Source organism: Pistacia vera, unplaced genomic scaffold, assembly GCF_008641045.1.
Source record: "Pistacia vera cultivar Batoury unplaced genomic scaffold, PisVer_v2 Contig838, whole genome shotgun sequence".
NCBI classification, from domain to species: Eukaryota; Viridiplantae; Streptophyta; class Magnoliopsida; order Sapindales; family Anacardiaceae; genus Pistacia; species Pistacia vera.
Window position 1 is genome coordinate 198,041 of NW_022196710.1, and position 18,659 is coordinate 216,699.

General features: G+C 38.5%; 1 non-coding gene across 1 annotated transcript; it reads right to left on the reverse strand.

Moving 5' to 3' along the window:
- Nucleotides 1-794: 794 nt before the first annotated feature.
- LOC116118152 lies at nt 795-901 on the reverse strand. The gene has a single exon (XR_004126107.1). It is a non-coding gene; the product is annotated as a small nucleolar RNA R71 (small nucleolar RNA).
- Nucleotides 902-18,659: the final 17,758 nt, after the last annotated feature.

Below are 18,659 nucleotides of genomic sequence, written 5' to 3' on the forward strand. Positions count from 1 at the left end.
AACTTGAAACAGTAGAAAACTTAGTGCTTAGCAACCAATCCTTGTGGGAACGATACTCACTCATCACTTTATTACTTTGTGCGACTAGTGCACTTGTTATTTATGCATGTTGTAGTAAATACACATCAAGTTTTTGGCGCCGTTGCCGGGGATTGAGTTTTGTGTTAACATTAAAATTTTCTTGTGTTATCTTGATTGGAGTGTTATTTTTACTTAATTATTGTTTGTTTAATTTTTGTTAGTCTTTTAGGTTGGTGTGATCTCACTCTTTCTATTTGTCTGTGTAGTTTATGCGAAGAGTAAGACGTCAGCCAGTGGTTCCTGTTGATCCTGAGATTGAAAGAACCACCAGAAGACTAAACAAAGAGAGAAGAGAACGAGAAGCCAGAGTTGAACCAAAAGTCATAGTTGTAGAGATGGCAGAGAATAGAACACTAAGGGAATTCTCAGTTCCCACAGTTGAAGGCAGTGGGTCAAGTATTACTAGACCAGCAGTACAAGCCAACAACTTTGAGATAAAGCCGACAATCATCCAAATGATCCAGCAGTGGGTTCAGTTCAGGGGTGATTTGAAGGAAGATCCAAATCTACACATTGCAAATTTTTTGGAGATTTGTGATACGTTCAAGTCAAACGGAGTGTCAGATGATGCAATCAGATTGAGACTATTTCCATTTTCATTGAAGGATAAAGCTAAGGGATGGTTACTGGCACTACCATCAGGAAGAATCACCACATGGAATGATTTAGCACAGAAGTTCCTGACCAAATTCTTTCCTCCAGCAAAGTCGGCAAAGTTGAGAAATGATATCACGTCATTCATTCAGGAAGAGTTGGAATCATTGTATGAGGCTTGTGAGAGATACAAAAAATTATTGAGAAGATGTCCACATCATGGGTTACCAGTTTGGATCCAAGTCCAAACATTTTATAATGGATTAACGGTGAATGTGCAAACTATGGTGGATGCAGCATCGAGAGGAGCACTACAAAATAAGACACCGAAAGAAGCTCACGAGTTGCTTGAAGTTCTGGCAAGCAACAATTATCAAAGACCTAATGAGAGGATGTAACCAAAGAAATCCATGGGTCTTTATGAAGTTGATGCATATATAGCCATCTCAGCCCAATTGACAGCAATTTAGAAATAGGTGGGAAGTATGCAAGTAAATTCCATTCAGGCAACTCAACTAACTTGTGAATTTTGTGCAAGTAATCATGTGAGCAGTGAATGTCAAGTAGGGAACACGTTTGCCTCAGCATCTTCATCATCGGAGCAGGTTAACTACTTGGCTGGAAATCAAAGGCAACTGAACAATCCGTACTCCAACACATATAATCCTGGTTGGAGGAATCACCCGAACCTGTCTTGGGGCAATCAAAACTAACAGAATCAGCAAAACAATCAATGGAATCAAAGGGCATTTCCAAACAACCAAACAGGGGTGAACAACCAACAAGGAGATCAAAAGGTGACAAAATTGGAGGACATGTTTGGAAAGTTTATGCAAGAGACCACGGGTTTTATGAATGAGACGAGAACGAATTTCAGAAATCAGGGGGCGTCTATTTGGAACTTGGAGGTACAAGTGGGTCAGTTGGCTGACAAGTTGAATGAGAGACCACAGGGCTCACTGCCGAGCAACACAGTGACTAACCCACGTGAGCAAACAAATGCAATAACTCTAAGAAGTGGGACAGTTTTGAAAAAGGTGGAGCAAGCAGGGAACGAAGAAAAGCCACCAAATGAAAAGGAAGAATCTGATGAGGAAGTAGATGAAGAGATCATTGCTGAAGAGAAACCATCTATTTATAGGGAAGAAGAACAAAAACGGGAAGTGAGGCAAAGACAAAGGAAAGAGAAATAGCCATTTCTCGAGATACCACCAGAATTGGCACATCACACTCCACCTGTGCCGTTTCCTCAAAGGCTAAAGAAAAAGAATCAGGATAAGTAGTTTTCCAAAGTCATTGAAATATTTAGAAAATTACATATTAACATTCCTTTTGTAGATGCATTGCAACATATGCCGAGCTACGCGAAATTTTTCAAGGAGATTTTATCAAACAAAAGGAAGTTAGAGGATGAGGAAACAGTGATGCTTACAGAGGAGTGCAACGCCATTCTCCAGAAGAAGCTACCCCCGAAACTCAAAGATCCAGGGAGTTTTACTATTCCTTGCACTATAGGAGATATTACTTTTGATCGAGTTTTATTTGATTTAGGTGCTAGCATCAATTTAATGCCTTTTTCTGTTTTCAGGAGATTGGGAATTGGTGAAGTGAAGCGAACGACCATGTCGTTGCAACTTGCAAATAGGTTCATAAAACATCCACGGGGTATAGTTGAAGATGTATTGGTGAAGGTGGACAAGATTATCTTTCCGGTAGATTTTGTTGTATTGGACATGGAGGAGGATAAGGAAATGCCTCTTATTTTGGGCATCCATTTCTGGCCACAGGAAGAGCACTCATAGATGTGCAAGAAGGAAAGTTACTGTTGAGGGTTCAGGATGAAACAATAACGTTCAATATGTTTGAGGCTATGAACTTTCCATCCGAGACGGATTCATGTTTTAGTGTTGATGTGGTGGATAAACTAGTAACGGAGACCATTGAAGAGAACACTCCACAACTACTGCTAGAAGCATGTATCGCACAATCAAGAACAGTAGAGGTAGAGGAATCGACAAAGAATGAATGTGCTAGATTGTTGGAAGCACTTCAGCCGATTGATGAGAACCAAGATTTAGAATTTGAGAAATTTGATTTTGAGAAAGAGAAGGAAAAGGAAAAGGAAAGAAAGGAAGAACCTCCGAAGCTTGAATTGAAACCGTTACCTTCCCACCTCAAATATGTGCATCTTGGGGATTCAGAGGCCTTCCCAGTAATCATCAGTTCAAAGTTGAGCAATTTGGAAGAAAAGCGATTGATTCGGGTTTTGAGAGAACATCGATTAGCAATTGGATGGACTATTTCGGATATTAGAGGCATCTCTCCATTTTTCTGCATGCATAAGATACTCATGGAGGATGATATCAAGCTTAGAGTTCAACCACAACGAAGATTGAATCTTTCGATGAAGGAAGTGGTGAGAAATGAGGTGGTGAAACTTTTAGATGCGGGCATAATTTATCCTATTTCTAATAGTCCATGGGTGGGCCCGGTGCAAGTGGTTCCGAAGAAGATAGGTATCATAGTGATTAAGAATGAGAGCAATGAATTGATATCAACCAGGACGGTCACGGGCTGGAGAGTGTGCATTGAATACCGAAAATTAAATGAAGCGATAAGGAAGGATCATTTTCCACTTCCTTTCATTGATCAGATGTTGGAGAGGGTGGCAGGGCATGCTTACTACTGTTTCCTAGATGGTTATTCAGGGTACAATCAGATTTCCATTGCTTCTGAGGATCAAGAGAAAACAACCTTCACTTGCCCCTATGGCACCTTTGCTTACCGAATGATGCCCTTTGGGTTATGCAATGCACCAGCCACATTTCAGAGATGCATGATGTCAATCTTTGGTGATATGGTGGAGAGGTTTATAGAAGTCTTCATGGATGACTTCTCTGTTTTTGGTTCGTCCTTTGATCATTGTTTATCTAATCTTTCGTTTGTTTTGCAGCGATGTCAGGAGACGAACTTGGTGCTCAATTGGGAAAAGTGCCACTTCATGGTCTAGGAAAGGATAGTGCTTGGTCATAGAATCTCTAAAGACGGAATAGAAGTGGATCGAGCAAAGACGGACGTGATTGAGAAGCTACCACCACCCTCAAATGTTAAAGCAGTTTGAAGTTTCTTGGGGCATGTAGGGTTTTACAGACGGTTTATCAAGGATTTTTCTAAGATCTCTAAACCCCTTTGCAATTTATTGATTAAGGATGTTGCTTTTGATTTTAATGATGAATGCATGCATGCTTTTCAAACTCTAAAGAAATTACTTGTATCTGCACCTATTACCATTTGAATTGATGTGTGATGCTTGTGATTTTGCTTTAGGAGTAGTGTTAGGACAAACGAAAAACAAAGTGCTGCATGTGATTCAGTATGCTAGCAAAACACTCACTGATGCACAATTGAATTACACCACCATTGAAAAAGAATTGTTGGCTGTGGTTTTTGCTTTTGATAAATTTTGTTCATATTTGCTAGGTGCCAAGGTGATAGTCTACATGGACCATTCAGCACTCAAGCACCTGTTGGCAAAGCAAGAAGCGAAACCTCGGCTGATAAGATGGATCCTATTGCTACAAGAGTTTGAGTTGGAGATACGAGATAAGAAAGGGTCAGAAAATGTGGTAGCAGACCATTTGTCAAGGATTGAACGACCAATTTAGGGAAATGAAGAAGAAATCCAAATCAAAGAAACTTTCTCGGATGAGAAATTGATAAGAGTAGAGGAAGCACTTTGGTATGCAAATTTTGCAAATTACTTGTCAGCGAGAGTGCTCCCCATTGGCATGACCTTCCAATAAAAGAGGAAGTTTTTCTCAGATTTGAAATACTATTTCTGGGAAGAGCCATTCCTTTATAGACACTGTGTTGATCAGATGATACGTAGGTGTGTTCCGAAAAAGGAAATAGAAAGTATTCTAAGGCATTGTCATGAAAGGGAAGTAGGTGGCCATTTTGGAGGAGCTAGGACAGTAGCCAAGGTTCTTCAATCTGGGTTTTACTGGCCCACCCTTTTTAAGGAGTCTTTTCGGGTGGTTCAGGAATGCGACCAATGTCAACAGAGTGGTAATATTTCAAAGAGAGATGAGATGCCGTTGAACAACATCCTTGTAGTTGAGCTGTTTGATGTGTGGGGAGTTGACTTCATGGGTCTCTTCCCAAATTCTTTTGGGAACACATACATTTTGGCAGTAGTGGATTACGTATCAAAATGGGTGGAAGCAGTTGCATTGCCGTCTAATGATGCTAGGGTAGTGATTAATTTCATGAGAAAGAGCATTTTTCCAAGATTTGGAGTACCACAGGCAATCATTAGTGATGGAGGATCGCACTTTTGCAATAGGCAATTTGATGCCCTATTGGGAAAGTATGGGGTAAAACATAGAGTTGCAACACCTTACCATCCACAGACCAATGGGCAAGTGGAACTGTCGAACAGAGAACTGAAGGGAATTTTAGAAAAGACAGTTAATGCATCTAGGAAAGATTGGTCACGGAAATTGGATGATGCATTATGGTCCTACTGAACTACATTTAAGACTCCGATTGGTATGTCTCCATTCAGGATGGTTTATGGGAAGGCATGTCACTTGCCGGTAGAGCTCGAGCACAAGGCATACTGGGCAGTCAAACAGTTAAACATGGACTTAAGAGCTACTGGGGAGGAACGGATGTTGACTTTGAATGAACTTGATAAGTTCTATCATGAAGCTTATGAGAATGCTAGGATGTACAAGGAAAAAACCAAGAAGGGGCATGATAAGCATATTAGGAAGAAGAACTTTGAAGTGGGGCAGAAAATGTTATTGTTTAATTCTAGATTAGGGTTTTCCCTGGAAAACTTAAGTCTAGATGGTCCGGACCTTTCATAGTTACAAAGGTTTACCCATACAGATCGGTGGAGGTGTCCCATGAAGAGAAGGGCACATTTAAGGTCAACGGACAGAGATTGAAGCCGTACATTGATGGCGTGATGAGTTGCAAGTCAGTCGCCATCCGCCTTGACATCCTGACATTAGAACTTGAGAGAGTCGAGCTTTCCAACTATAAACAAGCGTTCCTTGGGAGGTAACCCAAGTGTTTTCAATTGATTATATTGTTTATTGCTTTGCATTTGTTTTGTTATCTTTTGATTTTTGATGAAGTTTAATTTATGTACTTTTAGGTGTTTCAGGTGAAGTTTCGAACTAAGGCGAAAAAAGAAAAATGTTCCAGACTTCGCCGGGGTGAAGAACATATACCACAAAATGGAAGTGGAAAAGTCCCAGACTTCGCCATGGCGAAGTATCTCCTGTATTTTTCCGCCGCGGCGAAGCAAGTAGGGTGAATTTTTGCTAAGGAAATTTCGCCACGGCGTGGTAGGTCCTGTATTTCTTCACCGCAGCATCGACTAGGTTTTAAAGAACCCTAGATTCGACTTGATGAACTTCGCCGCCTAGATTCAACTTGATGAACTTCGCCACGGCGAAGTCTGCTTTATATAAATGCCCACTTTATTTTCTTCATTTTTCACGCACAAACACATTCGAGAGAAAATTTTTCCACCTTCAATCTTGATCCTTTCCAGTGAATTTCCATCACTTCTTCTAACTCCTAAACCATCCCAAACACAAAAACAACTCGATCTAACCAAGATCTTTGCGAAAAATTGAAGAAATTTGTGGGTTCAAGAAATTGGGGGTTTTGCAATCTATGTGATTTTTGGCTAAATTGGTGGCGAATACTCCATTGTTTTGGTAAGATTTCAAGTTCCCTAAGCTTTTAATCAAAAAATTTCAAGTTTAGATTTGTGGATCTGAAAATATTGATTGTAGTTGAGTTGTGAATTTTGGTGATTTTGTGCGTTAATTTTGTGTTGGAGGAAGTGTTGATTTTGCATTGTGTGATATTGAGGAGTGTGGATTTTGATTTTTGGAGTATTTGGTTGATTGCAGAAAAATCATAGTTTGGGGGTCATTTTGCAGTTTTTGAAAGTTGTAATGCTTGTGCAGGATTGAGTGTGGTTGTTCGTAGGGTGTTTAGAATTGAATTTGTGAGTTTGACTTGTTATGGGAAAAATGCCGGTCAAAGTACCATCCAAAGGTAAAGGAAAGGGGAAGAAAGTGGACAATCGGTTTATAAGTGACAACGCTCGGCAACGATACGAAGGAGCAGCCCAAAGAAGGGATAAATGATTCATTGCTGAGCGTGGATTGACCATTGTCCATGCTGAAGAATGGAGTCAAGGGAGACTTTGGGGGTTGTTTATGAGTCAACCCGAGCATGAAGCCGTAGAACCGATAATGAGAGAGTTTTATGCCAACCTCCCTGAGTGTAATGAAGGGTTTGTTTATGTGAGGGAGATTGATTTACCCTTTGATGTTAAGGAGATCAACAAATTCTTTGAATTACCTAGAATCTCCAGTGATGAGCATACGGAGTGGAAGTCGACACAATTTGATGATGATGTAATACTTCTGGTCTTAACAAAATCGGGTACCACTTGGGAGGTTTCGAAGAAAGGAAAGAAGACTATCAAGGGAACAAATCTAACTCCGATGGCTCGGTTGTGGCAATATTTTATGACTGCGAGGATGATGTCAGAGACGCATTATAGCACAGTAACTTATGAAAAGGCATTGCTTCTCTATTCCATTGCCACAGGGAAAAAAATTGATGTGGGGAACATTATTCTGAATAGTATCAAGAATGCAGCTCAACCAATGCAAGGCAGTTTCCCGTTCCCACAACTCATTACAACATTGTGCCTTAAAGCAGGAGTTGAGAAGACTGATAATGAACCACTGGTCCATGCTGCCCCAGTCCTCGACACTACCTATTATGATAAGCATCTTGCACAGTAACCTAGTGAGCAGCCCAGAGCCGGGACAAAACGGCAGCGAACCACACAAAGTGTTGCCACATCATCCAGTTCCACAGCTAGTATGAGGGAAATGATACAGCAGATGATGGGTCAGATGAGACATATGGCAAAATGTCAGGATTGGCTGGCAAAGCAGACCCAGATGATGTATGACATGTAGAAGAGTAGCTTCGACAAGCTCAATGTTGATACTGCAGCATTCCAATGGGCTGATTGGGATTCAGATGAGTGGATGGGCTCCGAATCAGAAGAGGATGACGGCAAGGGAGACGAGGAGGCCGAAGAATGAGCACCTGAGCACTTGTTTTTGTTTTTTTTTTCTTTATTTTAGTTGGTGTTTTTCATTTCGAACATTGAACTCAGTAGATACTTTGTGTTTTGGATTGTTTTAGTTGTTTAATTTTTGTTTTAATTTCGTAGTTGATGTAAAGATGAGATTAGGGTTGTAATATTTTCATATTAGTCAGTGAATTTTTCTAACACAGTGGACACCATAGTTTTCAATTGTTTTTACAAATAGTGATGGCAATGGGCCGGGCCGGGACCGAGTACCCCTTGGCCCAGGCCTAAGCCTGACCTCATGACACAGGCCCATGCCCAGCCCGAGCCTGCTACGAGTATGATAGGCAAAGCCCAAGCCCGACCTGATAGGTTTTTTATAACCACAGGCCCGACCCAAGCTCACCTTTTTTAATAATGTCAATTTTTAAATATTAATAAATTTCAAATTTTTGTTATATTTTTAATTTTAGAAATAGTTTTTAAATATTAATTGAAGCTATTTTCGCAAATAATTTAAGCAATAAGTGAGCAATTAAAACTCCATAATATTTGATTATACTAACTTTTCAGCTGTGCATAATATGTTATGGTGAAATCCACTTTTATAAGTTGAACCAAACCCATCTAACTCATTTAAAGGCAATTATAACATGTTAAACCTTCAATTACATGGGACCAGCCACCAAAACAAGAATCATGGACACTGGAATTTGAGTCCAAAAACAAGGATGCTCAAAACTGCATAGAATTGATGAATGGAGCCCAAAAACAAATACATGCTAGTTGCTTATAACCCATTATTATAAGCTATTAACCCTTCAACATCACTACCAATATTTGGAAATCCTTAAAATATAAGACAAATACTTAATCTTGAAGAAACTTACCTAAAGAAAAACTGCATAACGCTTGTGAAATTGGCAAGCTGAAAATTCAATTTATAGGAATATATATTGCTTTCATTAAAATGGCTATGAATTTTCATTTACACAATTACAAATTTTTCTTCAGGCAATTCATCAAACATCTCTTAAAAGGCTCACCTCAACGCAAACCCTCTTTCAAAGAAGAAGACATTGTATCACACTTTCCTAGTACTATGTCATACTTATGTTCTTTCCATTCTTTATAAAAGATAGTAATATGCATTTAGCATAACGAAGTCTGATATGCATCCAATCTTAAAGTTGAGATACAATTAAATATATGACCAATAAACTTCAAGTCAGTGGAATCATCTTCTGCCTCAAGAAGCTTCATTCCAACATATACACCCATAAAGGATCGGTAATTGATAGGAAACCACTCCAGAATCACAAACACACAACCAAACAGCAACTATCAACCATGAACAAACTAGCAAACATACACAACCCTGGAGATGATCAAAAAATATATATTTGTATTGATGTTAAACGATTCTTCACAAAGTAACAACAACTTCATCAGCTCAATCAACAAGAACAAACTAAGGACCCTACTGAGAACAAAGAAAGATACTAATTTATGCAGCTAAAAGCAAAAGAACACAACAGTTTCACTGATTTCAATGGGTACATCTCTTGAGCAAAAGATTGTAAAGAGCAATCAAAATTGCTTATGCACTTAGATCTTAGAAAAACCTCGACAATAGTGAAACCGATGAATCATAGTAAATACGAGGGGGTTCTCTTTAATGCCCAACAATCGACATCACAACACACCAAGGACAAATCCAAGAGAAAGGAGAAAAAAAGAGAGAAAAGAAGAGAGCACAAACCAGAGATGGAGATGGAAGAGTGACGACAAGATCTCTGGTGACGACGAGATCAGTGACGGTGAGATACTCCGGTGACGGCTAGATCGGCGATGGTAAGACAATCTAGAGATCGGGATGAAGATGTAATGGTGGGAGAAATATTGTAATGGGTATGGGTGTGTAGTTTAGTTTAGGGAATGGGATGAAAATGGAGGTTAGGGTTTGGGAAAAAAAAAAAAAATATATATATATATATATATATGTAGGATAATATTGTAATTAAATATATAGTATAAGGGTAAATTAGTAAAATTAATACTAAAATTTTCGGGACGGGTCGGGCCTAAAGATATACTCATGCCCGGCTCGTACCCGAGGTCGGGCCTTAAAATCAAGCCCAGGCCCAAGCCCAAGCCCGCTAACCCCGGTAAAGCCCGACCCTTTCGGGCCAGGCTGGGTCGGGCCGGGTACGGTACTCGAAAATGTCAGGCCCATTGCCATCTCTATTTACAGATTTTGGTGATGAAAAAGTCAAGGACCGGGTGTGCACACTGTTAGCGAATCTTCAACTTCACAGATTAATCAGGGAACTATCTCGTACCTTTACAGATTTTGTTTTTCTATTCCTACTTTGTGCATAATGTGACATTGGGGACAATGCCATCTTTAGTTTGGGGGTGGAAAAAAATTTGAGAAATTTTTCATTTTTGTTTAGTTAATTTTGTGTTTTCGTTGTGTATGCTAATGATGAATTGTATAAATCAATGATGAGATTATGGTTGTTGGGATTTTATTATTGAAAAATGTTAAGCATTGCTTCAAGTTTTTATTTATTGACTGAATTTTGATTGAGGTTTGTTGAGTGGTTCAGCCACCATTTTCATTTATTTCGGCATGCTTAGATTCATTTTATGTGGTTAGGTAAAGTTTGATAATGTTGGTGGACTCTAGAACCTAGTAGAGAAGTGCTTGAGGCGAAATTCTAGGAATAGACATTGTTGACGAAATATTTAGGCATTTTTCGTAACGTTTGAACCTTTCCAGCCAACCCACGAATGAATTGTTCTCTAGTCACCCACTTGAGCCTTATGAGATTATCATTGCTTTTTATTTTCTTGCAAACCGAAAATTCTCCAATCCAACTACCCTAAACACTTTATCATACCCTTTAGGAGAATTTTGGACCTAATGCAAACACAAGGAACTTGAAGAGTTGTGTGAATGAATTAAAAGAATAGTTTGGGGGTTATGAGATGGGCAAGAAGAATAAGAGAGGTTTTTAACCTAAATTGATTCAAAAAAAAAAAAAAAATGAAAAATTTTAGTTTGAGAATTGCATTACAATAGCAACAATAAGAATTGTTCATGGTTGAAGGTTGTTAAATGGTTGACATTTTGAGTGATGGTTGAGAAAAGAAGTGGGAGTTGGATTAAGTCTTAGTGTTTGCTTTAAGGAAACCAAGTTCTTTTGTTTGTTTATCTTTTTCTTTTCTTTTGGAGCCCACTACTCGAGCCTGACGTTACAAGCTTGCAAAGACCTTTTGATTCTTAGCGATGTCTAATCCTCATTTATGGAGAGTAGTTCGATATTTAGGCTTATGGAGTCTGCCGCCATTTGATAAACTTTACATTTCTGCATAAAATAATCAAGGAAGTCGAAAGGTAGATTAAAGTGGGGATCACCTACTAGGGGGACCAATAGAGAAAGATAGTCGGTGCAACTTATAACTTCTTGGAGTGTTGAACATTTTTCTAGTAATAATCTTTCAACAATTTTTGAGACTTGTATAAATTCTAGGCAGTTCGTTGTGTTGAGTTAAGTATTATGTTTTTTCTTTTTAATATTTTGTTAATTTTTCTGTTTTGCATTGTTTGGGCGTTTGTTGTTCTTCTTTCATTTTGTTTAGTACCTGATGCTCGGGGACGAGCATGTCTCTAGTTTGGGGGTATTTGATAATCCGAGGATTGTACTGTTTTATTTAGGCTTTCAGGCCTGATTTTAGATACTTCTTAGTTCATTTATGCCTGAATTGCTACTTAATTTTTTATATTTTGTGTTTCAGGCCAAAATGGACATTTTGAGGAAATAATGAGCGAATTGGAGTTTCTGGACTCAGAAGTAAGTGGATCTCAGAAGTTGGGAAAGTTCTGAAGCAGAGTAAAGCACTATGAAGCTTGTTCCAATGGGAGAGCATCGAAGATTGAAGATTCAAGCAAAGAAGCAAGCGGAGGGCAATTTTGTAATTTCATAATTCTTCATGAAGATTCACCGTGGCGAAGTTTGTTCTTCACCACGGCGAAATGAGTCTCGCACAAGAGTTACTTTTACTTCGTCGCCGCGGCAAAGTCTGCAATTTTCAGTTTTGTTAAAACACACAGTTTCATTTTTAGGCAAAGTCTTAGGTTTTTCGGCGAGGTATAAAAGCAAAACTTTGCCATTTTAGAGGGAGTCGTGTTTTCCTTAGTCTAGAGCAGCCTTTTCATCTTCTTAGTTTTAGATTTGACGAATTTGTGTTGAAAAGTGAGAAGATTTGGGATTGAATCTGGTGGATTCTTCAACTAGGGGAGATCTCTTGTCTTTTCTCTCATTTTATTATGTTGAACTTTGTGTTTATTGTTTTTCTTGCTTATTGAATTGATTTAGCTATGAACTAACCCATTTTGGGTTAGGGTTTTGATGTAGTTCGGACTCTCATGGATTGAGCAATTGATTTTTATTATTTTCATATGCTATTGTGTGGATTGTGTGGTTATTATGAATTTATTGCTTTTAATTGATGAATATGATGAGATTGAGAAATGAGTCATGTTAAGCTTCTTGGGTAATCACCATTATAGTATTAAATGCTAAAGATAGATTTAAGAATCAATGAAATCAATCTAAGATTCTATGTGCTTAATGAGCTTAGATCTATTAATCTTCAATTTGTTGGGTGCGGAAGTTTAATAGGGAAAAGTAGGAAAACATAGCCTGAGAATGTATGTTTTACAATTTAGAGAATTCGATTTACAATAAATGCATGTGAATATGGAAATAGCATAATCTGTAGGTTTAAACCATAGAGTCCGAAAGAAGTCAAAACCCTACCCGTTTGTTTAAATTGATATTACTTTGTTTTTAATCTTGCTTGCATAATTTAGCTTTGAATATTTAGAAATTTTTGTTTTAGTTTTAAGTTTAATTTTTTCTCATTAATCCAAACAAATTCGATTGCTCCAACTTGAAACAGTAGAAAACTTAGTGCTTAGCAACCAATCCTTGTGGGAACGATACTCACTCATCACTTTATTACTTTGTGCGACTAGTGCAGTTGCTATTTATGCATGTTGTAGTAAATACGCATCATTACGCCAGTATGTGGATATTCTAATACACGAAATGCAAGAATTTTTTTTTTCTAGTTGCCAATCTAAATTAATAAATGACCCGTTGCACAAATATATCCTAAATCTTGATTAGTGGCCGTCCATAAATCAGAAGTAAACAAAATAACTCCATTAAATTTACTAAGTATATTTTTAATATTTGTTTTCATTTCATTGTAAATTCTAAAAATATCAGCTTGTAAAGTATTTCTAGGAACTCTCCTAAAAGCACGTTGTACACTATTTTGCATATACTGTTCTAAAATTGGATCATCACCATATGAAAAAGGTTGATTAGTTGCGACAACGTACCTAGTCATATAGTCTCTCATGGTTTGTTGACTATATGTGAAGCTAGAAATCTCGCCTATTGCACTATTTGATTGACTACTAGTTGAATAACATACTGATGCAATAGATGCCCTTGTAAATGAAATTTGTTGTTGCCCTTTCAAATGTTATGGCATTTTTTTGCAATATTCATTTATATGCCTCCGGAGATGCCCAGTGCCACCAGTACTCAAACTGGCCAAATAAGAACCACAATATTTGCACACTGCACGTCGCACGATTTCACCACGAACTGTTTCTTGTGTTGGAGTAAAATGCTCTCAAACCATTGATTTTTGCTTTTTTTTCTTTTTTGGGGGTGGCTGTGATAGATTTTGTGGTGGTGACTCATTATCAAAATAATCAAAAGGATTAAATTCATTTAAATTTGGATCCATTTTGAAATTTGACTAAAAATTTAAAAAAAATTTGATGAAAAAATAATTGAGAATTTGAGAGAGATTATGAGAGCCTGAGAGTTAAGAGAGAAAGGAGAATGAAGATTGGAATTGCGTGTGAAAAAATTAGAGAAATAATTGGGTATTTATAGGAAAAAAAATAAAAAAATATGAAATAGCAGCTACCCCTCGTGCAGGGAGGTAATGGCTATTAATGGCTATTTTAAGTTACCTATTTTAAACTTAAAATAGCTCTCACCTCCTGTGCAGGAGGGTAACAGTTATTTTAAAATAGTCGTTACCCCCTGCATAGGGGGGTAATAGCTATTTTAAAATAGTCGTTCCCCCTTGCATAGGGGGTAAAAGGGGCAATGGCTATTTTAAAAAATAGCTATTATTTTTATTATTTTTTTAATTTTTAATTTTTTTCGTGTCGTGCTGTACTGTGCCTTTTTTGTGTTGTGCCTTGTCGTGGCATTCTATTTTCGTGCTGGGTCATGCCATGCCGTGGGTTGGCACGACCCACTGTCGGCTCTCAGTGAGTACAAGACAAACTGTATAATTCATTGTAGAGCTAGGCAAAAAGTCCAGGCCCAAAAACTGGTCCCAATGACCAATCTTTATAGGATTGGTCTAGGGACGGACCAGGCCCAAGGGAGGAAGGATCGGGCCCAAGCCGATCGGTCCTAGGCTCGGGTCTAGTTAATTTCAAAAACCCCCTTGCCCAATTACCAAACCTCCTGGCAAATATCCAAAATCCCCTATAATTTATGAAAGACATAACAAATTTAGGGGTTAAAATGTAATTTTGCAAAAAAATAAAAAATAAAAAGATCGTTGGGCAACAATCAAATTGACCGTTGCTCAACAGTCAACAACAGTTATGGGGGAAGTGCAAAAAAACAACTGTCAACTCTCATTCTCTCTACTTCAATTCTCAAACACTCTTCAATTTCATCCATTATTCAATTTATTATTTATATTTATTTATTATTCAATTTATCTATTATTCAATTTAGTATTTATATTTATTCATTATTCAATTTTGTTGATGCAAAATTTTCACCAACTAAAGTGATCCGATTGACCTTGGTGGAATCGGAACGAGTGTATGCGTGATAATGATAACTAGCAAAGTGTGAATATAAAAGCAGTAAAGTAAATGACACGAAAGGTTTTTAAAGTGGTTCGGCAAGTTTGGATCTTGAGCCTACATCCACTATCTTTCTTATTTGCTTTGAAAGCTTACAAGAAAATGGTATAATTCCTAGAATAATTTGCTAACCCCTTTTCCATCGTTGGAAGGGGTTTATATACAAAGGAAAAAGCAAAATTAAAGGAACTACAATTAAGATTGAAATGCAACTTCGATATTCTCACGATTGAGCGCTGAGATTGCTCCATTACTATTGTTGATCTGATCCCTTCCAAAATATATGGGATCAGAGCTTATCCGTGACTTGCTTGAACAACAATCGAGATTGGTCACGACTAGCTTATGCTGGGTCGAGCTATGTCTCGATGAGCTTATCCTGGGTCAGACTATAACCTCGCAAAACTCTGACTTCTCCAAGCTTGATGGAAAAATAACACACAACATCTACCTCTTAGTGTTCAGTGCTCATTTCAAGCTTCGAAAACTGATTGCTCGATTTGATGTCAAGCTCGAACTTCGTAGGTTGTGTGTTAATGCAAATTTGGCTGAGCTTCATGAGTTGGACTTATCTTCAGTCCACGTAACCAACACTTGGCCTTTTCTCTGCTGTAACATTCTCGATAAACTTGGAATTTGAAACAAGGGGCATGCGAGTAATTTTCACGCGGTCATGTCGCATTAAATGCGGTCGACTTTTGCAGCTACTTTTCGTCGTGCGTGGGCAACTACACTTTTCCACAGGCAAAGTCGAGGCAACGTGCGGTGACGGTTATGATTACAATAGTCTGATGGTTAATTGTCTCTCCCAGATGATCGACATGTGGCCACGTCGAACAATCAGGATTGGTCGACGAATGGAGGGCCAATATTTGTTGTAGATTGACAGTTGTGATTGAATCCCGCCTCTTTGTCTCCCATGCTCACCACTACAAAAGCGATCATTCTTCATCAGAATACACACTTGCAATATTTCCAGAGCTTTGTCTTGTTGCTTTTGCTCCGTCGTTGTTCTCTCATTTTCACAGTGAGTTTCCACCACTTTTACACTTCGGTAAGGCTCATTTCTTCTCTTTTACTCATTCTAAACCTTTTTTGCTATTATGGGTGGCCATTGTCGTGGCCATATTAGCATTTTTTAGGGTTTTTGAGTTGGTTTTAGGCTTTAAAAGGGTTTAAGGAGGTGACCGTCGAAACCTTGGTAGCTTGCTTGTATCTGTTGGTCAATACGAGCTACCCTAAGTGCCTAAACTGAAAGCAAAGTGTGGATAGATTATCGACTTTTCAAGCTCTGACACTTGGTTGTCTGTTTCAAGTATTCAGAGGCGAGCCTTCACCATGTCTTCGTCTAGCATCCACAGCATAGACTAACTATTTGATTCCCTGGTGACCTCGGCTATTCACGGGGAAGTAGTCCTTGAGGTTTCTGAGGACTTTGTTGTGCAAAACGCAGACCCCAATTTTACGGGTTCCTTCAACCATGCTTCTTTCGGCCTACCAAAAAGAGATCTATAGGATGAAAACTAAGGCACAGGGCATGAAGTATGTTTATTCAAACAGCTCCGAGTCTGACAGCGAGGATCAGGAATAGATCGTGGAAGAGGAGGAAGAAGTCGAGGTCAAACAAGAGGTTGAAGATCCAACTCCTCTAGCATCACTCCCAGCTGTTGCTGACAATCTTCCCTCAGCCGAGCCTCCTAAAAATGCCTCAGCTCCTGCTCCCGAAGATGTAACTCAGAATCCTGCTGGCAACGATGCTCCTGCCCATACTATTTAGACTTTTTGTGTTTTTACTCTTCTTTTTTTTCTTTTTTTATGTAGTTTAGGTTGTAACTAAACTATTACAAGTAATGGAAAATTAGTTTTACCCATTTTTGTCGAGCAACATTTTCATTTATGCAGAGTAATTTTAATTGTTCTGATCAAACTTAACATAAGAATTCGAATTTGGTCCAAGTTATGCATAGCGCGCTTCTTTAGGAATGAAATAGCTCCAAGTTAAACGTGGCTTGCTTATTTATGAACTTTTCAAACAAAAAAAGAATCTTTCGTGCAACAACGTCAAGTTTGGGTCAGTTGTCTGTCTCGAGTTTTGGTCACCGATTTATGATTGATTTGTTTTTGACATGTTTTACTCAAGTGTTTCCCAAGTTTTAACTTCATCAATTCGGAAAATTTCTCCCTTGATGAGTTGAATTTTGGCATGGCTTATAAAACTAAGCTGCAGTTTTTCTAACTCTTAACTTTGAGTTTTTGGATGTGATCACTTTGGTATTGATTTTGAAACAACAAATAAGTAGTAATGAACAAAACAAAGGTTATAAGTAATACCTATTTATTAATGAATGAGATTTAGTCGTAAGAGACTTTACATTAAATATAAAAGAAAGATAAAAAATAATTGAAACCCGAGCTACTTATTGGTAGTACCTTCGCAAATGCTCGCAGTCCATGTTCGCAATACAACTTCACCATTGAGGTGTTCCAAGTGTCAAGTTCCTGGTGTGAGCTTTTCTGAGATCCTAAATCTTCTCATTTGGGCCCAAAGGCCTTAAGTTCGGGTTTTGTGTGCCTGAGATGACCTTTCTGAGGACTAGGTCACCCACTCTAAAGTCTTTATTTTTGACATTGGAGTTGAAGTATCGTTCGGCTCACTGTTGATAGGAAGCGAGCCTTAGTTGAGATATATCTCAGTGTTCCTCGATTAGATCCAACCTTAAGGGGAGAAGATCTTCGTTTATTTCTTTGTTGAAAACTTCTCTCCAAAATGAACTAATCCCTACTTCCACCGAGGCTATTGCTTCGCATCTATATGAAAGTGAGAATAGGGTTTCTCCTGTCGAGCTTCTGATAGTTGTTCTGTAAGACCATAGGGTATCAACTAGTTTGTCAGCCCATCTTCCTTTGAGAGAATCAAGCTTTACAACTTCTACTTTACCATTGGCTTAAGACCAGTAGATAGCGGAGAAGTTTTTCTTGATTCTGAGCCTTTCATAGAATGATTAGAAGTCTTCGCAATCGAACTATTTCCCATTGTCAGTTATGATAGTATAGGGGATCTCAAATCTACAAATAATGTTCTTGTAGACGAAATCCTTCAGCTTGTTCGAAGTGATGGTGGCTAAAGGTTCGGCTTTTGCCCACTTGGTGAATTTCAACTACGACCACTGCGAACATGAGACCTCATTTTCCTTAAGGCAAAAAGGCCTATCAGATTGATCCCCCAGATCATGAATGGCCATGGGCTTGTCAGAGTTGTAAATTCTTGGGGTGGAGATCGTGAAATATTTGCAAACCTCTGATATTTGTCACACTTGCATTCATCTGTCACATCGTCAAAGACTGTCGGCCAATAATACCCCTGACAGAGTACTTTGTATGCTAGAGATCTACAGCCTTCATGATTCCACAAATACTTTCATAGATTTCCTTCAAGACATATTCCGCATCTTCGTGATCAATACATCGCAAGATCGGAGAGTTATATCCTCGCTTATACAACTTTTCTTTGATAAGCGTGTACCAAACTAATTTTGCTCAAAGGGTCATGGCTTTATTTCTTCCCTCGGGCACTGTCCCATCTTCAGGTATGTAGTTATTGCATCCATCCAACTGTGTCTTTATCCTATTACCAAGATTGATTCCTATGATGCGAGGATGTTGGGACTTGGCAGAAATTTGATAAGAATAGAATTAGTCGCTTCTTTGCTTATCGCTGAAGCTAGGTGAGCTAGAGCATCGGCCACTGAGTTCTTCTCTCTCGGAATCTGCAAAATAGTGGAACTCTTGAACTGCTCGAGCTCAAATTTTACCTGCTGGAGATAAGATGTCATTCTATCCTCTTTTGCCTGA